Below are 23257 nucleotides of genomic sequence, written 5' to 3' on the forward strand. Positions count from 1 at the left end.
TTTAACACTTGAGTTGCTAATGTGATTAAATTCATTATGTTTTCAGACTGCATTTAGTATATGGAATACAAGTTGCCAAATAGATGACTAGATTTCCTCATGAGAAAGTCTGTCTTGACTTATGGATCTTCTGCTTTACTATGACTATTGTTCCTGGAGGAAGTTCATCGTACAGTGTAGAATTTTTGTTTCCTTCACAGAGGACACTGTTCCCCTCTGAGCAATGACAGTCTTTAAAATCACCCTCATAATGGGAAAACTTTGAGAGTTAGAAGGACTGTGATTTGGTGGAGTGGTAGACTTACTTCAGATAGCAACTTTAGTCACAACAAATGGCTTAAGTCTCTTCCTTGTATTATCTTTGAGGTTTCTTGCACATGGGGCTATGCCATATGACTATTCTCACTTTGTTATGTGCGTTCCCTGTTCTTATCAGCACGCTGACAGTTACCATTGCTGAAAGTCATGTAGGGCAGTATCTTTGAATAAGAAACTAACTGACATTATGTTAACCAAAGAACAGAAAGCGTTCTCTCACTACAAAGGAAAAGCAGAAGCATTTAGCTGAATTGACAGCTACAGTTTGCATCCAACTTTTACTACTTGAAGAGACTCTTTTCAATCATGTATTTTTAATAAAGTATATCAAGAAATTCAGATAAATATTGAAAAGCCATATGGGTAGAGAAAGCAACTGTTCACAGATGAGCAGAATGAAGACATTCTAAAAATAAGAAAAATTAGTACTATCTGATATTCAAAATGTGAATGCCGTGCTTTATTCACAAAGACAGTGGAAATCTTCGGTGGCTTAAGAGTAAGCCCCTCTAGCTTCTAGCTGTGCCAGTTAAAACAGAAGCAGCAAGCATCCTTTTATCACTAGTAGGCATTGGCACAAAAAGTAAAACTAGCTGATTTAAGGCTCTGCTGGATATTCAACAATGCACATCATAACTGTAAGGATATATAACATCCTAGAGGCAAGATGTTCAGAACAACTTAGTGCAAGTCATAAAACATAAATGGATAGCATATCTGGAAGGCATGCTCCTGTAAAATGCAATGCAGAAGGATATTTATTGATCCCTAATTTGGTTTGGGCACCATAATTATTTCAGTGTTGTATTACCCTATTTCATTTTTGGCAAATGTGCTATAGTCTGAATCTTATTTTTGCTAAGGTCCTGTTACTCTGCTGTATCCATTAAAATGGACCTTCAAGTGAGTGTGGATGTAACTCACTGTGGAAGAGCATTACAACCTCAAATGCAGAAACACAGAGCAGTAGTGATGTCATTCTTTTCTTTTTTTTTTTTTTTTTTGAAGGACAAACATACTGACGCATAAAAGAAGGGATTGAATTTGTCTTCCCTTTACCAGAGAAGAGAAATCATATTGAAAGGGACTATTTTCATTCACAGTTGACAAATGATTTGGAGTTTCAGTGCCTGATAAACGAGAGTAACTGATCTTAAGCTGACTGACATTTCTCACAATTTATCATTTGGTTCATTCATGGCCATCACATTTTGTACTGTTTCTGAACTAAAAACATTTAGATAACTTAAGGTTGATATTCAGGGTATACACTGTAACATCGTAAAATACCCAGAAAAAGTAAATACCTCATTTCTATCATAACATGCACCAAAACAATGCAATGTTGTCATTCAATACTTAATAGAAGCACAATGTCTGAAGGATAATACATGGGAATAGAAGACTTATTAAACTTCCATTATGGCTCATCAAGGATGGCAGTTAATGCCTATTTTTATAGGACAAGATTAGTAAAAACCACCCAAATTAAAAGTAAAGGTATTTAAAAAAAGTTTGGTTAACAAATCCATTAGATTAAACAATGAGAGAACAACTTTGAAAAACAGAATTGGAAATAGTCAGCAAAACTAATTTTGCCCATATAGTACTTACACCCTTAATTTTAAAATCAGTCAAAACCTTCCACTTATGATGCGATTTGTTGAAATTATACCTCTGTATTTTGAACGTAAAGTGTAAAATGTTTGTAATGCAGTATTATCAAATGTTGTTCAGCATTTCTCTACCTTGCTGCCTTTCTTTATTGTTCTCATGAATATCTGAGAATTTGGAAGTTATCATTTGCAAATTTTGGACACTGCAATTCAACATCACATCTGAGCATTAACCTCAGAAAAGTTAAAAAAGTTACTTATTCAAAAGTGGGTGTATCTCAGAAAAACTTGTATATTCAAAAGTGCATACTTTCAAAGATGATCTGAGCTTTGCTATTTAGATCTTTACAGGTTAATTCTTAGAAGATACATGAAAAATATTCCTGGTTGTGTCAAGTTGGGCTAATACTACAAACACTCTACAGCACTTCAAGGGCCTGTGGCTATCTAAAACTAAAGCAGAACATCTACATAATTAATAAAACATCAAAATAGTCAAAACGCTCTTTGCTAGCCTAATGGTAGATAGTGAATAGAAAGGTTACTGAATCGAAGGTAAGAAAGAATGAAATAAATATAAATTAACTTCATGATGCTGAAAAGCAGCTTGATTACTACGATTCTTTTCACAGCCTATGTAACAAAGATTAATGAGGCAAAGGCTTGAGTCCAGCTAAAAAGTTTGAAACAGAAAGCAACATTTGACAGCTGAATAATTAAAAAAAAAATAAATTCATTCATACCAAGAAAAAAAATACATTTAATATTTTGTTTCATTATCATTTAAGAATTATGTCTTTCTGTCTATTATTACAATGATGGATACTTTTTGCAAGGCTCACAGCTGTGAGAAATGAAGTCCAGTTGTCCCCTTTCTTTTGTTCTTTTTGTTTCTGCAATGATTTTGGCTAATAGAGATCTGCAGGAAAACTGTTACTGCTTCGTACAGTGACTAGAGCTCTTTTTCTTCCTGATACCTCTGTTTTAGATGTGATGATTATCTGAAGTATCTGTTTTTACTTGGAGCATGCAAAGAATAGTGTTAATGTAGGCATGGCTAGATCACATAACCTGTGGACATAAAGCTGAAGGCCTCTGATGATACAGTTAAAATGTATGCTCTTGCTATTAAACAGAAGGAGCTAGCTTAAAATGTCAAGGATTTGGCAGGCTGGCAGGAAATATATCTTTATACTGTGATGCCTTTTAAAATAGCTAGAGGGTGAGAGAAACTGTTCAAGTGATTTTGATCGAAACTCAGGAGAATGAATTAGGGCAATTTTTGCTCTCATTCGCACCAACATAAATCTGGAATGACTCCACTGAAAGGGAGAGCTAATCCTGAACATACTCACACATAATTTATTCCTTTATTATCATTAGAAAATAAGTAATAATAATTGTTGTAAGTTATAATTTTGTGGCCTAATGAACTTCGCTCAGGGCTTCTCTTTGGATTAAAATTTATTGATAATCTGCATTTAGCTATTTTAACAGATGACGTGCCCTTTTAAATTCCTTTATTTCATCTGGCCACTTCTCCTTCAACCCTACAGCTAATTCTTCTGTGATCTCAAGTAGGTTTTTATTGTTAGAGAGCGAGACTGAGGCACCAGCTGACATATCCCCTTCTCCCAGACTGGACTACAAGGCAATCTCTATAAATAAGGCTGTATGTGTATCTGACTTAAGGGTATGATCCAAGCCCATGCTGTTGTTGTTGTTCAGGTTATACAATGTTCACTATCAAGTTTGCACAATGCATAAGAGGCATGACACCTGCCCCAAGCAGTTTACAATCTAAAATTAGATATGCTACAATGAGTAACAAGTAATGATTTTTGTTGCAGTGTAAGAGCTGGTGGGCTTGTAAAAGAAAAAAACAGGGGAAAAGAAGTTATTAGAATAAGTTTGCATGAATGTTCAACTTCCAATTAGTTCAGCTTCAACTTGGAAGTTGAACTAATGCCAATGTTAGTTATAGGCATTGTATTAGCTAGCCAGAAGGCTTCCAATAGCTAAGGTAATTTATCCGGACTAGAGATTGTGGATGCAAATTAAAGAGCATAAGAGGATACCGGAGCAAGAAGTACAATTTATCAGCACCATTAGATCATTTTAATCACTGTACAGGACATGATATAGTTTTAACTGTCTTAGCTGCATAGCATAGGATGACGGCTAATTTAGGAAGTCAGTGAAGTATCTGGAGAGACTTTCTAAGGCAGTACCCTGTGATAAACAAGATACAATGAAAGCCGGGGTCAGTAGTAATTTTTCATTTGATGCTTTGTAAAAAAATATTCTCTAGCATGTTCCAAATTTGTTGCAGTGAGATGTTAAGTGGCTTGCTAGAGACAGAATATCAGAGGAAGACAGATGGAAGATCTGTATTTTTAGTGCTTACTTTGAAATTGAAACTGAATAATTACATTGATGCTAGGAATAAGCTTAACTGGCTGGTATTTGAAGAATGTTTTGGAAATGTGAACAGCGGTGTGTTTGTACACAAGGAAGTATTATTATCATGTGCTCCCTTCAGCAAGGATCCGCTTGGCTCTTCAGTCAGAGTTATGAGAAGTCTAAAAAACGGATGCAAACAATATCTCTTAAGTGACCCATGTGATATACTCATCTTAGTTCTGGTTGGCTTCTATGTCAACTTCTGCATGTCAGATAGCATGAAGTCTATTTAGTTCATGTGCCAACAAACTGAACATGTGAAAGGACTGAGAATCATCACAGCAAGAGCATAAATTGGCAGTATGCTTCTTCCTCCACTTCAGATTTTCCAAGAGCCTATCCTATCTGTTACGATGACTCTGCTGTGGAAGTTTACCTCTGTCCTGAGGCCAAACTGTAAATGCCCAGTTTAATTCAGTTTCAGAGTATTTTGTAACAGTGGAAAGCAACACAATGTTCTGGTAACCTTGGACTGGTGTTGTTTACTCAATTTATCAAAAGTAATATTTTATAAGCCTGATTTCTATTTATTAATTTGTTTATTGACTTTTCAGGAATTCTTTTCCTATAGCCCTTAAAATTTAGATAGTAATTAAAGGGACTTTATAACATTCAAATTAAACTTTTTTTTTTTTTTTCCAAAAGGAATAGAGTTATGAAAAGGTAATAACCTCCATCTCTCTAGGCAGTGAGGGTACTATAGAAATTCATGGCACAGTGGAGCCAGTGGGTAAAGTAGGTACTGGTAAAAAAAGACTGAAAGGCTTTGAGACATGAGGAGATACAATTTTATCTTCTAAATAATTTCTAGGTTTTTCTGGATCAGACATGCCAATCTCTCTGTTTCCTTGCCACTGTTTCTCCAATTAGTGACTGCATGTGTAACTTGGAGATAAGTCTAATTTAAACTCATAAAAACTTCATCTTCTGAAATCTCTGATCTTATTTGAGTTTTAGGTAGTACATTAATAGCCTTAACCAGTCTCTCTTCAGCTGTACAGCTACTTACTTATTTATTACTTTTTTCATTTCTGTTGCACTGCTTCTTGTAAGATTTGATTTTAAACTACTAACTAGAACAAACAATTATGCAAATGAAAAATTAGATCCTTCAGCACTTCAGAGAACTGCTACACATTTAATTGCTACAAGGAACCAAAAAGAATAAGTTAATTCCAGAATAATTCAACATCTGCTAACAAATTTAAAGAAGATACTGAATTTATTGTAGATTTGTAAATACTCTCTAAGTTGGCAGGTGGCATTTTTATGGAGCAGAGAACAAAATCGAAAAAAAGAAAAACAAAACAAAGATGAACTTAATCTTCGTGGGTAAGGGACACTGCTGTAGCATATGTGTGTAAAAATATTATAACCTTTTACGCTTGGGAAGATTTTTTTTCATGGCTGTTGATACCCTTTTTAAAGCTTTTATTACAACTTTGGAGCTTATTTCATTTGGTGTTACATATGGAACTGTCTGTGCTAAATTTGCTATCTCAGTGATTCAGGTGTCACATTTCTGGCATATACCAGAAAACATCGGGCAGTTTATTTCCATGGGACATTTTAAAGGGTGTTACAGTCACAGCAGAGCCTGAGGAAAGAGATCTCATGGAAGGCTGCTGATCTCTACCAAGTTCAGTTTTTGTTGTAAAGAATGACATGTGAAACCTTTGCTTGGAAGTGTCATCTGAGCTGGCACAATTGTCAGATGACAGGAAGCTGCATATTGTGTATAAGTAGTTGAGAGACATAACTGCAAGGCAGGATCACTTGGGATCACAGATGGTAATTCCTGAAACAGTTCATTTATAAGGATGAGATATTTAACTTTAGATTCTCAGTTTGCTATCATCTTGAGGCTATAAGGGCTGAGCCAAATAGTCTTTGAAGTCTGAAATAAAAATTAAAAGCTTTCAAATATTAAAAATTGTATTTAAAATATTTTTTATAGCTGATCCAGTAAAATATTAAAACTGTGATCACTTTTATAAAGCACGTTGAGGCTGAATTGTTTTTCATAGAATCATAGACTAGTTAGGGTTGGAAAGGACCTTAAGATCATCTAGTTCCAACACCCCTGCCATGGGCAGCGACACCTCACACTAAACTCTGTCACCCATTACAACCATTACTTTTTCCCAGTAAAGGATATAGCTAGTGACCATGGACAGATGTCTTCCATTTTCTATGAATATAAATGATCTTCTAATGTTATACCTGTCTATGCAAATGGCTATCACTGAGTCATATAGACAAAATGGACTTTAGAAATAGGCAGAGAAATCAGTGGTCTATGGCAGAAAAAAAATGGGTACAGGGTGCCTATGATCATGTTGCTCATTTGCCTTTTCCTGAATTTGTTTGCATTATGCAAAAGGGGAAGGAGGATGAAGACACAGCGGCTGAGAACCGTGCTGGCAGCTTGAAGCTCTTTATTAACCTCAAGAGGACTCAGTGAAGCACCAGTGGGGAACCAGAAGGAGCAGTGAGATATAAAGAAAATGGCAGCTTAAATTTATGAATTGCTGGGGATTTTTGGTCCATTTAACTTTCCCTCATACTCTTGCTGTCACCTACAGAAAAGTAATTTGAAAACAAATCTCTATGGTAATCTTACTGAATCAAAGTGCAGATTAATTGTTAAGGAAGTCTTCAAAATGAAAAACTATTAAAAAAACCACCAAGAATTTTAGCTCAAAGTCAGTTTTTGTTAACTTTTGACAATGATGAAGACTTTCATATACTCCTATATGGTCAGGAACACATAAAAGATTGATTTAATCACATATCACAATTACAATTTTTTCTTTTTTAAAAATTATTAGCCAGATAGCTACATAAATATTGGCCAGCTCTTTGGCTATACCCCATTAGAATACAAGACTAATTAGGTTGTATGCAGGAGGGTTCTTAAAAGATTAACTTCTTTAACTATGTTTCTGTTCATTCTCATTCTATTTTCTCATTATAGACAGGGAACATTTTTCTGTGGCACTCTGAAGTCTCTCAAAAGCTAATTTTGAACAAAGGTACTGTCATTTCAGTGCAAGACAGAAATTCCCAAGTGATATTCCCTTTATTCTTTGAAATACGTTGTATCTATTTAGAAAAGAACTCTTCTTATACCTGTTTACTAAAATGTGAGATGATATTTTCCAGTTTGTATATCAAAATGCACTGACAAAAAAGGTCTACAGTGTGCAAATGCTGATTGCCTTTGGAGTTAGGTTCTGAACTGAAAAGAAATTCCATTGAGGATAGCACATATCTTGCAGGAAATACTGAACTTCGTCCATTTATAACTATCAATATTGTAATTTAGAGTAATCAATGTCCCACCAAGATGTGAGAAGTAATTCCATACTTCTTGTTGCTAAATATTTAACTTTTAAATTTATAATGAAAATAGTTCTGGCTAAACAGAACAAAGTGGCCATCCAAGTTAAAGACCTGTCCTGCTGAGGAGTAGTGTTTTGACTTAAATATTATGCAAATAATGATAACACTAATGATCCATTGTGGGTGGAAGAGTATCAGAGGCAGTTTATTTGTACTGACTTTCTAGCATTCTACGCCAATGAAGAGTTCCCTGAATGAGCACAGTTCTAATGGCAAAGCTCTACTGTGGACATATATTGCTATAGGTATAAGCATTTATGTGTATTTATACTGCAACAGCAGTGTAAATAGGGAAAGCAAGCAGTCCAGTTAGTTACAGCTTTTTTAGAATGAGCTACTCTGTCCTCATACCTCTGATGGAAACAGCAATGCTGGCAAAAAACTGACATGAAGGCCTACTCCTCAGTATATTTATTTAACTTCCAGCTTTTGTCACATACAATTGTAGACTAATGCTGATGGGTTTAGTTTTTACAGAAGTTTGGTGGTATATTGTAACACTGCAACATTTTGAAACTGATCTCACATGTCATTCCAGTTGACATCCCTCACCACTGCAGGATTCTTTCTGTCACAAGGGAAAATGGTTAGCAACATTTAACCTTGGTGCTAACTTGTGCAACCATACTGAATGTGCAGAATCAAAATGCAAAGCCTTTCACTGACATTCGTTGTGCACAGTGGTTTAAACATAAATCACCCATACCAGACTCGTAATATAGAAGACACATCAACAACATAGATTTTCATAATAAAAACCTGAATAGCCATACACATATATACAGGTAAACACATTTCTAGAGCAGCTTGTCTTTGCAAAGCAAATCTCATGTAAAAAACAGAAATCTTTTGAGAGAGTCAAGGTATACCACACAATTGTCAGATTAGATCAGTGTAAGGAATTTATTTTTCCCTATATTGAAACACAGTTTAAGTGCATAATCTTTGTAGATTATTAAGCATAGTTTTAAATTGCATAATGAACCTTACTGCAAAAATTATTGCGAATTTTTCAAATGCTGTTCTTATAGAAGACTCAGATTTACAGATTATAACATGTAAAACTATGCTTATGAGTATGTGCGGTGATCTGGTATATATTTAATTATTATGGTCACTAAATAAATGCCTGGCCAAATTGATTCCTTTTAGTCATTTTAGTGTTATTTTCATGTTGCGTTACTTTGGTATTTGAAAAAAAGTCACAAGATTTCTATTATTTAGCTGTATTTAGCTAAGTTAACAAAAATGAAAGCCTAAACTTGTGGCATAGCAGCTTTTATCTAACCATTTTATATCTGGAAAGCTGTTTTCTGTGAAACAATACTAATAAACCCTTTATACATTGACTAAAGAACATTTTTACAATAACTTCAATTCTACTGAGGATCACCAGACTTTTAAAAAATACTATATTAGGTTTTTTACACATTTTCTGAATACCTCTTGCTACAAAAGATGGTAAAACATTCATCTTATATCCTGGTTAAAAAAAATTTCCTAAACTCAAAAAACATACTCTCATATTTAAGCTATGATAGACATATTAAGTACATGATAACAGAAAAAAAATCTACAGTGACTTTTACCTCCTTGTACTGTTTAACTTTCATAAATATTTATTGAGCAAATAACCTATCTTTTTTAAAAAACTTAAAATATTGTTTAAAAGTACTTTCTATAAAATTTACTATTATGTATAATCTTAAGATCTGTAAAAACTTTCAGATAATATATATTGGGGGCTATAGTCTGATAAAAAGAGATAGAATTTGTCTCTTATCATACTTTTATCTGAACACTGAATTAGGATAAAACCACAAATAACCCCTGGCAATACAGGATGCCATTGCAGATTCCCATTGTATCACAAAGATGTGGGTTATGTTTTGCATAAGAATTACTTGAGGCTTTTTTCTCATCTGGAAATCAAAATCTGATTATGCTAGTATAGTGGCCATACATAGGCAGTGTCAAGCTTTCTGGGCCTTTTTGTTTCCCTCACAATAAATTTTGTCCTGTGGCTGTGGATGTAAATTGCAAATAACATATTTCAGATCTTGTGTATTTACTGATAATACTGTAGAGCCTTCTTTCTCTTAGACTTAGCAGACTGGACACACTTTGACATGATCTTGAGCAAGAATAAAACATCAGCTGTGTCTTAGAAGACAGTTAGTTGCAAATAAGTGTGGCATTGTTCCAGGTGTCATGTCCTCTCTTCCTCCTCCTCTTCTTTTCTTAGCTAAATACCTCTCATAGTCTTAAAGTGATTGACTGGGGGTGAACTTGCAGGACCCCTTTCACATTAGGGAAGAGGGAATGATGGTCCTGTGGCTGTATAGGGATAGTGAGGGTGAATTGCTCTGTGTTCTCTTTTATCTGCTCCCCACTCTCCAAACTGTTTGCTAGAGCTCTTGCAAGGCTGAGACAGACTTCCAGTTTCAGGTGAGGAAATTTTTCATATGGCAAAATTGCTAAATGTATGTAGTCTTTTTAGGTGACTTCGGGTACATCTAATTAACACTGAAGACACTAATTTTTTTCCCAGTTCATTTATAATTCTTGGGCTTGCAAGTTTGGAAAACAATGGACTTGAAGCCTCTGTGAACCATTAACATCCAGCCATCCAAGTTAAAGACTTGTCAAGCTGAGGAGTAGTGTTCTGACTTCCATCATATGCAAATAATGTTATCACTAATAATCCAATGTGTGTGGAATAGTATCATAAAAAAACCAAAACAAACAAACAAAAAACCCCACAAAAAAACCACACCATCTATCTAGTTCATCTATACATCCTTAAAATGCTTATATTCAGAAAAGATGTCTCTCCTGACTCGGGGAGAGATGTTGCTATTCAGATACTTATTTTTTTTTAGCTTCTAATTTTTTCCAGACTTCTGAAGATAATGGATTTAGAGGAAAAATAAGAGATATTTCAGCTGCTGCTTTGTGTTGTTTTGGGGGTTTGATATGCTGTTTTGTTTGTTTCATTTGCTTTTATTTCCATGCAGTTACCCAGAATGCAGGTAACAGAAGCTTTCAATTATTTTGTTTCCATGGTCTAATGTTTTAAATGATCTGCATTGGCCAATGCTTTATAATATGTACTCTGTGTCCTCTGCTTGGAAGAGTTGAGCAACTTGGCAGTGGGGTAGTTCCCCTTGGACAGTATTAACTGAAGGAGCAGATGCAGTGGAATAGTCAGAATTTCCTTGAGACTGAAGATTCTGTCCTAGCCCTCCAGACATGTTCTGCAAGAGAAAGAAGAAAAGGAGCTCAGGGATGAAATAGCCCATCTACTGAATGTCGTTTGTAATCTCTTCTTACAGGCAACTTTGTCCCACATGCCTGAAAGTTAGATAATATGATTGATGACTGCTACAAGGTGCGTTCGTAGAGAGATCTGGGAAAACACAAAAGTGGATGGTGAAGAGCTATATCCGATGAATTAGCAGAAAGAATAATAAAAGATAAAATCAGTAGATGGCTGGATAATTGTGATATATCAGGGAAAAAAAAACCCCAAACCAACAAACCCACAACTTTGTTATACAGAAATCGTGACATAGAATGTTTTAGAATTCTTTGAGACAATTGTGCAGGTAAAGATCTGGGTTGATACAATCATAGATTCCATTTCACATGGAGATTAAACATAGCTTCTTGCCAAATGTCCTTTAAGAAGCTAAGCAAGTAAGGAGCAAAAGATGTGGTGACGGTAAGGAGACCCTCTATGTGTGTGTGTCACAACTCAAGGAGAGAAGTAGCTGAGGGAGGCCGAGCGCCTGTCGGCGGTGAGCACCGTGTTGCTGGTCAGGGGCAGAGCAGGGATGGGCTCCATGAAGGTGGGGGATGGTTTTCCTGCGGTGCCTGCCCTGAGGCGGCTAAAATCAACGGCCCCGGCAACAGCGGGCCCGGAGACAGCTACACAGACCCTGCAACTGCCAGCACCACGCTGCGCCTCGGCGCAGGATGACCAGGCCTGGGGCACACCACACACCCTGCCCTGCCTGCAACGTTCCAGAGCAGCGTGCAGCACGCACGGAGCGGTGGGCGCAAGTCTGCTCCTGCGGGAGGGCTCCGAGCCTGACCCTATGGAGAGGGCAATGGCTGCGCTGCAGCCACGCGGGGGGAGCTCGGCGCGGCGGCAGCATGGACTGAAAGAAAGGGCTGCAATCACTGAAAGGGTTACACCCCGCCGGCCAAGCAGACGTCGCTGGGCCCGCAGAGTGGTGAGCTATGTCTGTGTTTTCTTTCTTTACTCCTCCTATTTTGTTTTGTTTTCGAAGAATAAGAACTTGCCAAGACTTAGTTTCTCCTGACACAGTTTTATGGATGTTTGCAATAAAATTAATATTTGCTTGGTGTTTCAGTCTCTGGAGTGCCTGTGGTGTTTCCAGCGAACAGCGCAGTGTGGTGAAAGATCAGCTCTCCCCACCTCCCCCCGCCCCCCCCCCCCATATGCTGGGGCAGATGTGTCCTTGAATGGGAAAAGGGAAGAAAAGGAGGGTGAGAAAGGGAAAGAAAAGGGAGGCAGTGCAAGGCAACTTCCATTTAGTTCGGGGGTTGACTCTGCTACATTGTTTCAGGAGTTATGCTAGATGAAGTGCTCCTGTACATATTCTTACGGAAAACTGCATGGGTAGTGAGGTGTTCAGGGCTGCTTACATCACTGAGTGCGTTAAAGAGGAGGGCTGGCTGTGGAAAACTACAAGGCTGAGTTACAGGGCAGTGGAATTGGGGTAGTTAAGGGCAAAATCATGAGCACAGAAAGCTTTCAGTTCATACCTGGATTTTGAGGTGATGATAAGTACCTAGGATGAGAGGTTTTGTTTATTTTAGGTAACTCTGTGGAAATACATTATCTGAAGTGACTAGTGATATGGGAGGGGGAAAGTAAATGCTGGACTTTATTAAAAAAAAAAACAAAACCAACAACATAATAGCAAACGACCTTCCCTGAAAACACAGACAAAACCCCTTAAGCCAGACCCTTGAGAATCATACCACTTCACAAGTCCGTCTTAGGCTTGCATGTTGAATATTGTGTTCAGTCCTGGTATCTTGAAAAGGATATAGTAGAACAGGGAAAAGTCTAGAGAAGACAACAAACTGTTGGAGTCTGAGAAAGAGTTGTCTTTAGCATTTTATCAGTGATTTTTTTTAGATATATTTAGAGACAGGTATGGACAGCATGGATCTTTGGCCTCCTCTGCTCTGTTTATTCTCAAATGATTATGATATGGATGGTGACAATTTAGCAGTGTTACTGTCATTGTTTTCTAATGTTTTACAGCATTTTGTTTTCTCTTCCCTTACGATACTCATCCGGCAGTCTGTCCTGGAAAGCTTTGGTTTACTTGATGTTTAAAAAAAAAGTGGTCAAGTTTAGGATGAAATCTCAAAAGAAGTTACAATGGGAATGTTGGAATCAAAGAAGACGTAAGTACAAGAATCCTAATAATAAGAAGTAGGTAGAAAAATATAGAACAAAGTATTGATTAAATGTTGTAAGATATCTACCTAAGAATCACAGAATAATTTTATGTTGGAAAAATAAATTAAGTTTATTGAAGGTTATACTCAATTATGAATATCCAGATGGTATAGCTAAGGTGTTGTTTTTGCTTATCACAGACTGCCTAATGAATTACTTAGTTTCACTTGGATCACAGTAAACTCTGGTATCGTCAAATCAGTTCTTATTAGCTGCCTCAAAATAAGCAGGACTTGTTAACTGCTATGTCCAGGAGGGACATGAATAATGAATGTCTGAAGTTTCTGAGGACAGTTTCACTGCACAGATTGAATGAAGCAAAAGCATCATGTACAGTAACATGGAACTGTAGTGAAAGTGAGTAAAAAGCCATCACCCCACAATGTAGGCTTCCTACATTATGTTAAAAACATCAGTTAATGGGAATATTTAAAGAGGCCATTAATAATAAATGTTTTTAAGATAAACTGCTGATATTTACAATAAAAAATGTGTTGAAGTTTATACAGTATGTATTTTTATTTTTTTATAACCCACATAAATTTTAGTAAACAAAGTAATCTAGATTCTTCAAAATAACATCAGGATGCCATCAGGCTATTAAAATGGTAACTCACCAACTCCATACTTTTCCCTTTTCTGCAGAAGCTTTATTTAAATTTCTTATACATGATAGCTTTAGTAGTTTTGTGCGATTGATGATCACCACTAGCTTTGAGAGATCCATTAATTATCTAAGCAGTTTCAATGGGTAACTGACCTGTTTTAAACGGCTGAACTGTGGCAGGGAATGGTATTTTGTGTTCTTACAAATACATCTCTGTGTTTTTTTGGCGATATCATCTGATATTAACAGCAATCTGAAATTACAAAATATGAAATACTGATTATTTACCCTCGCATATAAGCAATATATGAATGGTTCCTCAAACTGGATAAAAGTAGAGTATGTGTTTATTATTGCTCAAGACTCTTCATTTTCTTCTGGCTGACATATGGCCATCTTCCAGTTCTCTTAATTTTCAGTGCTGATGGGACATAGTCACTGAAGGTGCCATGTGGCATGTGTCACAATTATGCCTTTGAGATCCAACAGATGTTCCAGTAACAGTCTTTCCTGTCTTTTGAGTTTATTCCTTAATTCTTCAATTTAGTTTTGAAAGAGGCTTCTGAATATGCTTAGGTGTCTAATGGCCACTGCTGTCACAGAAGCTGGGTGCCTAAATACTCTCAGAAATCTGGCCTTATTCAATGTAATATAAATGTAACTCATATATCAACAAATAATTCTACTCCAATGATAATGAAAAAAAGAAATGATTGTTTAGTTTGAAAGGGATGTTAATTTACACAGTAATGACTACGTAGTCAGAAATGGCAAAATGCCACAACTTGACCCAGGCTTTTAAGAGAGGTTAGCTTCCATAAAATCAGCACCAAATAGGAAGGAGGAATGCGCTTTAGCAGACCAGGCATTAATCTAGTGCCCAGACTGGACTGGTTCCAAAATCACCTATTCTCTCTCTTTTGTCCCAGATAACCTAGGAGCATGCATATGACCACTGAACAATCCTCCCCCTGTCCTGAAAAAAAATAAAACGTGTTAGTGAAAAATTGTATGAATTAGTATCTGTTGGCCTAGTAAGAACAGTTATTAACTAAAACATAACCTTTCAAAACTTACTTTACATTAGTATCTTAGCAGCAAAATTTAAAAGTGTGAAATCTTTAGGGTAATGATAAACTGTGGCAATAAGAAAGAGCCATCTGTGAATAAAATGCTCAACTTGTTTATCAGCAAGTGCTATATAATCACATATTTTAAGAAAAATGTACTGCAAAAAGACACAGCAAAGAGCTGCTTGGGCACAGCAGCTGAACAGTGAGCACTACTGAAGCTGAATGTTAGGAGCAGAGAATGGCATATGTGAAATATGAAAATTTTGGGACCTAGAGGCAAGGTCAAATTGTCTATAATGTCTCTAACCATAGAAGCTCTCAGCTTGCAGCCTCTGAGCAGTGAAATCTTCCGTGTCATATTTCTTACCAGATCCTCTATTTCCCACTTTGTCTGCAAGATAACCTCTGGTTATTGTGGTATGTTGTTTTGAGATGAGCACTGTCAACAGTATGCACTGCCTGTAAGCATCTGTGCTGTTCATCTCAATTCACTATAAACTGCTTTCTTCAGGCTTAATTCAAACTCTGCTGTTGATTCTCTCATATAACATGTATACTATTTATTGAGAAAAATGAATACCCAGCTCAGGAAAACAAAGTTTCTAATCAACAGCCGGTTTTGCAGGTATAAAAGCAGGTGGTTTTCTGTCTCATTCATGCATATTTTGCAATTATGCTAGATTTCAGTGGTTGTTAACACTTCACAATACTGGTTTGGCTCTGCATTTCAATCATAATGAAGAGTTTAAGAGTTTTGTTTGCATGTACATAATGGAAACAAAAGAAACCCCCTAGAAAAATAGATACATTTTTGCAAGTGAAATGCTAGAACATGGTTTAAAACCTGAGAATCTGACCAGTGAAGTAAATTGCATGTGACAGGACTTGATCCTATCCCTTCTCAGTCTAGCAATCCTTTTCCAGTTGTCAGTATTTAGTAAGTGTTTCAAGCTGCTGTTTTTCCACATAAATAGCTGATAAAATTTTCTTCTGGGTTAACATGGCAGGCAGCTCAGCCCCAAACAGCTGCTCACTGACTCCCCCACAGTGGGATGAGGGAGAGAATCAGGAGAGAAGAAGTGAGAAAACCCGTGGGTTGAGATAAAGACACTTAGAATAGGTAAAGCATTGACTGCTTTCCATCAGCAGGCAGATGCTTAGCCATTTCCAGGAAGGTAGGGCTTCCTCCATTTGACAGCTCCTTGGGAAGGCAAACATCATAAACCTGAATGTTCCATCTTCCTCCCTTCTTCACTGAGCTTTCATTGCTGAGCTCAGCACCATATGGATATGCTATCCACTGGTCAGTCAGGGTCAGCTGTCTCGGCTGTGTCCCTTCCCAACTTCTTGTGGACACACAGCATACTTGCTGACTGGGCACTGTAAGAAAAACAGAAAAGGACTTGCTTCCCACTGTTATCAGCACTTTCAGCAACAGCTAAAACATCAGTGTATTATCAGCAACGTTCTGTCCATAGAATCACAGAATAGTTAGGGTTGGAAAGGGCCTTAAGACCATCTAGTTCAACCCCCCTGCCATGGGCGGGGACACCTCACACTAAACCATGCCACCCAAGGCTCTGTCCAGCCTGGCCTTGAACACCTCCAGGGATGGAACATTCACAACTTCCTTGGGCAAGCCTTTCCAGTGCCTCACCACCCTCACAGTAAAGAACTTCTTCCTTATATCCAATCTAAACCAGTTTAAGTTCTAACCCATTACTCCTTGTCCTGTCACTACAGTCCCTAATGAATAGTCCATCCCCAGCATCCCTGTAGCCCCCCCTTCAGGTACTGGAAGGCTACTATGAGGTCTCCACGCAGCCATCTCTTCTCCAGGCTGAACAGCCCCAACTTCCTCAGCCTGTCTTCATACGGGAGGTTCTCCAGTCCCCTGATCATCCTCGTGGCCCTCCTCTGGACTTGTTCCAGCAGTTCCATGTCCTTTTTATGTTGAGGACAACAGAACTGCACGCAATACTCCAGGTGAGGTCTCACAAGAGCAGAGTAGAGGGGCAGGATCACCTCCTTCGACCTGCTGGTCACGCTTCTTTTGATGCAGCCCAGGATACGGTTGGCTTTCTGGGCTGCGAGCACACACTCATGTTAATTTTCTCAGCGACCAGCCCCCCCAAGTCTTTCTCCGCAGGGCTGCTCTGAATCTCTTCTCTGCCCAACTTGTTGGTGTGCATGGGATTGCTCTGACCCAGCTGTAGGACCTTGCACTTGGTATGGTCCATAAATCCAAAACATAACACCTTATGAGATATTTTGAAGAAAATTACTTCTGTCCCAACCAAAACCAGGACAATTTCCACTCCATATTCCATACGGTTTGTCATAATCAATACATCCTCATTAGATAATTCCTCTCTTACCATCCTTTGGTACATACGTAGACATCATTACCCTAGTCCCACTCCTTTAAAGTGTGTAAAATTTCCATAAAATACCTTTTGAGTGCATTTTATCCCTTCATTTTGGTTGTATCTGTTACAGTGGTCACTCAGGGCAAGAGTGTGTTGCATGGAGTTACTGGGCACCAAAGTCAGCTCAGGTCAGGCCACTGCTGCACTGGCATTGGTTCTTGTGAGGCTTATCTTCCATTGCTTTGTGTGTGTTGCTACAATACTTTCTATAATATGCAACACAAATTATGGTTTAAAGTAGCTTACATGTACATCCGTTACACATTTAAATATTTTTATGTTTATTCCCAAGAACTGTTTCATAAGGAAATGGGTGTTCTACATTTTTAGGATAAAAGAAAAAACTTGGCATTCCATTATAGATATATACAGAAAATTTCCCAGCTTCGAGTGGAGAAGCTTTTAGGTTGTTGATTGGAAACAAACATAGGTAGATAGAAGGAGCACAGAAATTAATTCAACTCTATCTGTATCAGCTGAGGATTTGCTCCACAAAATAATTCAAGTAAGAAAAGTCAGATAAAAAAACTGTATTTAAAAGTGAAAGCAGAGATTCAAACAAGTCTAATTCAGACCAAGTTTCAAGACAGTATACAAAATTAGAATAACCTCATTTGCTTTTGTGGGCCTTTTTGGTTTTTCCTTGCCTTTCTAGCTGTGATATAGATTGTAGGCCAATCATCAAGACTAATAAACATATGCAAATATAAGAAAAATATATATCATGTCCATAGCTTTTATTGAACAGATTGGTGGGAATACACTTTAAACATGATTCTGGAAGTTAATTATCCTGCAAAAAAGAGAAATAACAGTGTGTCTTATTTATCTAATAAAACTAACCAACCTACAGCTCTTCAGATCTCAGTAGGAAGTGGTCATGACAAGCTCTTTATCATCCAAGGAGACTATCAAGCAACTGTAACCCTAAAACTCATTAGATTGTTTTAAAATATACATCACTTAATTAGATAAACAATTCTATTGTAGCCTAATCAGCTGTATAACTACTAGCTGTGGGCTGCATGTAGTTGTAAGCAGGTGTGGTGAGTTGACCCTGACCAGATGTCAGGTACCCATCAAAGCTGGTCTGTCACTGTCCCCCCTCAGCTGTACAGGGGCATAAAACATGGGTCAAGATAAGAACAGGGAGATATCACTCACCAGTTACTGTCACAGGCAAAACACACTCAACTCTGGGAACTCAGTTTGATTTATTACCAATCATATCAGAGTAGGGTAATGAGAAATAAACCCAAAACTTAAAGCACCTTCCCCCACCCCTTCTTTCCACAGGATGCAGTCCTTCAGGAACAGACTGCTCCAGCACAGGTCACCTGCATGGCCACAAGTCCTGCCAGCAAACCTGCTCCTCTGTGGGAGGAGGAGCATGGGGTCACAACTTCTTCTAGGCACCCACTTGTTCCACCTTCATGGGCTACAGGTGGGTAACTGCCCCACTGTAGAACTTAGTGGGCTGCAGGAGAAGAGCCTGCCCCACTGTGGTCTGCACCACAGGCTGTAAGGGAATCTGCCTAGCAGACTATTTTTTTCCCCCCTTTTTAAATATGTTATCCCAGAAGCATTACCAACATAGCAGAAAGCCTTAGACTTGACCATCTTGGAGCTGGCTGGCATTGGCTCTGTCAGACACTGCTTCTAGCAGTTTCTTGTAGAAGACACCCCTGCAGGCCTCCCATTACCAAAATCTTGCCATGCAAACCCAGTACAACAGGACAGTGCAGTGGCCAAGTTCACTGAGAAGCTTGATTGACAGACATCTTAACCTAGCACAGTGGACCCTTGCCAATAAGCAATCACAGTTACTTCATTAAAAACTAACAAAAGACCTGCTCCCCCAGAAAAAAAAAAAAAAACAAACAAAAAAACAAAGCCCTGAAGAAGCACTGAAAACTTCCTTTTATACCATAAAATACATTATGTGTGATAGGGGGAAGGAAACATAAGTATTTTATTGTATCTAATCCCCCAGAGTGAAGTTCTTTAAGGGAAAATTTTAATTCAGTGCCCCTTACAGCCCAGTCATGAAGACTTAGATACCCTGTGTCTAAACTGTCATCTTAGTTATGAGTCAGAGGAAAAACATTGTGTTAATTTACTTTTAGCATTAATAGCTGTATTGGCATGGCAAGATGAGGAGATGCTGATTGAATTTTGACTTGATAGAGGTCCAAGTCCTGCTTTGGGCTATAGGGCATGGGTACAGAGGGTGACAGATGGTCATGGGTGATTCTTCCTAATTATGAAAAAACGAAGGAATCTTATGCAGAAATCGTGTCTGGATAGTTGTCCATGGGACATATGGCAGAATGCTAATGAATATGTACTTATGGGACATATGGCAGAATGCTAATGAATATGTACTTTACACTTACACATATATACAACAGAGAACAGTTACTGACAGGCAGTATAACATTCATAGTGGAGTAAGGACCTTGTGATTATAGATTATATTTTTAAACATTTGCCAAACCAGATTTATTTGTGTGTTTTGATCACATGGTGTATAAAGAGACTACCTAATCACTTGTACAGCTAGGTAGGTAAAATGTTGTACTCACTACACACGACAATGCCATTCTCTGTAATTATTACCATAATATAAAATCAAATCTAAAGTGATGTAAATAAATTGAATTTATTTATATCAACTGTTACAATTTGCAGACAAAACCAGGTAGGTTTATTCACTCAGTGTGGGGAAGTAGGGTTGCAGTAATACGTGTCTTCTTTGTCAAAGATAGCTGAAAGAAATGGAACATTCAACAATCCAGGCATAATCATGCCGTCTGCTCACCAAAGTATCTTTTGAGATGACCCTATCTGGGAAATACGCGATCTATTCTGTAGCTTGCAGTCTGGGGTTTAGCACGCAGTCCATTTGACTCCCCACCTGCAACTATCTTTGCCCCACAGGTTGAAAGAACCATGGGATGAGGGGGATGTCCAATATGTCTAAAATTATTCATGATCAGTAACCGAGGTCGCACTTTAGAAAGTTACCTTTATGTCAGAGGTTTATTTCCTTTTCAGACCTCTTGAGTAGAGACAGAACCTTGGGTGACATGGTTTAGTGTGAGGTGTCCCTGCCCATGGCAGGGGAGTTGGAACTAAATGATCTCAAGGTCACCACACAGCAGGTCCCACACTATATTCCCTTCTACACATAGGGTGACCCAGGGTCACACTGGCATGACAGCTAATGCTTTCTGCACAGAGGAACTTCTCAGACCCATAAAAAGATACACAGAAAAATCTCATTAATACTTCTTTCAATGGAGAACCTCTTTCTCTCTTGCCAGAAGATTAGTTGGGGACTCCTAGGTAACTTCTTCTTCTGAGTGAGCTGTATGTGGTGTACAGTCTGTAGATTTGTTTTGTAGTTATGAATGGCAAACTGGTTTCAGTGGAAACAGTCCTTTTGAAGTGCTTAAAAGCCTGCTACCCTCACACAGCCCTGTACCATTAAATGGCTGTTTATGAAAACTCTTTCAGTGGGAGATACAGTCCTTCTGAATAATGGCCTGCGTATGCCAGTGTCCAGCATAAAATGTTCATGATAGAAAAACAGAGAATTGTGGAAAATTAAGAATTTTTAAAAATGTAATCTTTATAAATTCATGAGATCACTTGTGAAACAAGCCTTCATCGCCTCAGATGTGGTACCTGGCAGAAAGCGAAAGGAAGCGTTAGGTGTATGGTATTCAGACACATACCCAGAGAGGAATACTGGCTTTTACAGCTTCTGTCTGCTTGCTTTTAACACATCTTACAGAAATAAGAAAATGAGGATTTCACCTTTGTAAAAGGAAAGTAGATCTTGTGATGCAACAATATACTTTCAACTAAATTAAAAATTAGGGTTTGGTGTTTTGGGTTTTGTTTTTTTTTTTTTTTAATTGTGTATTGAAAACATGATTAGCGATAGCAGCTTAGCTATGGGACATTCTGGCTTGTAGAAAAAAATGCACTAGTACAGCTGAAAGAGAGAAACATTAAACATGTATTTGACAGGGAAACCAGTAGCCTATAAAGGATAAAGTCTGAATAAGTTAAATGCAGGAAGATAAAATTAGAACTCTTTTTCTTATAAAAACATAGAATAACAGATACCTATGAAAGCCAAGAGTGAAAGAATATAAGGAATGTAACAACTTTTTTTTTTTTTAATCCTTGTCAATTCAAAGAAAATTTTCAGTCCTCTCTGATAACAAAATCTAGTAGACCAAAGAGCTAAAATAGAGAAAGGCAGACCGTGAAATGTGAATATGCATAAGTACAGTAACGTTTTTTGCATAAGATACAGAGACTTTTTCATATGAAGAAATCTCAGTCTAAACTAGACAGAAGAAGCTTCTTTGTTAATGTTTTGAGCACTGGAAAGTGACTATCCATACTAAGTTATGTTTTAGATGTTTTGCTTTTTGTAGGGAAAAATATAATTAATGTAAAATATTACATTTTAAATGCATATTTCTTTGTTCTGAAAAAATCAATTTAAAAGTAAGTAGAGTGCTTCCAGAAAAAAAAAAAAAAAAAAAAAAAAAGCACTTAAAAAACCTGTAATTTCTTTATTGAAGTATACTTAGAATCATATGACAACCTAAGACCAAAAGGACTGTCTGGGCAACTGCAGACTGGTTTTATCACATACTTTCTTATTATATAAACTTAAACACTTACTATGTTACTTCTAAGTGATCTAAGTAATCTAAGATAATTATTATCTAGATAATAGATCTAAGTAATTATTCACAGCAGCATTACTTATGTAGAAACTCATTCTTTTAGGGGTTGAATGCTTTCTAATTGCCTCATAATCAACATAATACCCATGTATTAATGAATGAACATTGTATTTAAATGCAAAGTTGCTCTCCCTATGAGCTGTTACTATAGATGCTACAATACTGGTGAACACTCAGTTGTGGGATAAAGCTATAAAACTAATACTGTCTCTAGGATTTCTGGAGGCATTCTATAAAATAATAATGATAAAAATTGTATCTTTGGAGTGTACTGGCGTGGCTCAGATATATAAAAAATTCTCTGTAAATATTTTCTCAGCTGAATACCTGTGTATGATTTATCCATAAATTCCAGATTCTTTCTGCCATACTGAAGGCACAAAGAATCCATAAACTCAAGTTGAATGACCATTTAAGCCGATTCTAATATATTTGTGTTCACTGGATTGACACAAAGCAACTAAAGCATATTAGTAATTCTGCTCATGAAGGCTTTAAAATAAATTTGTTTACCATCCTATAACAATTCTGAAGAATTATATTGACTTCATGTGCATAAAGTTCTGCAGGAATATTCAGCTGGAGTTACAGACATAAACTTTCACAGTTCTGTTTAGCATGATCATTTCAAAATATGTTGAATCCTCAATGGCTTTTCTATGAGTCTTCATAGGGTAATACATCTTTCAAAGGTAATGCATCTTTCAAAAGTAATACATCTTTTTTTTTAAGGCAATATATGCTAACTGTTATGTTAAAAAAATTATTTCCATGTATAAATAATGAACTCAAAGGTTTATTTTGTTTTAGTAGAGTAGATCACAAAAGTTAACTTAAGTATTTGCACAATTTTTTCTCCTAACTTCTAGTATTTAACATGTTGTCTTGCTTGAGAATGAAGAGAAGACAAATAGAAGTGATCCCATTATTTGACTCAGGGTAGGCTTTAGCTATGTCCTTATAGCTAGTTTGGTGAAAATGCCATTTCAATCCTCAGTACAGAAGAAGAAAACTAATTCACTATTAAGAAGGGCATACAGAAGAAAGTAACACCTGTAAAATCATGTCACT

Source organism: Lathamus discolor, chromosome 4 (genome assembly GCF_037157495.1).
Source record: "Lathamus discolor isolate bLatDis1 chromosome 4, bLatDis1.hap1, whole genome shotgun sequence".
In the NCBI taxonomy this organism is placed as follows: Eukaryota; Metazoa; Chordata; class Aves; order Psittaciformes; family Psittacidae; genus Lathamus; species Lathamus discolor.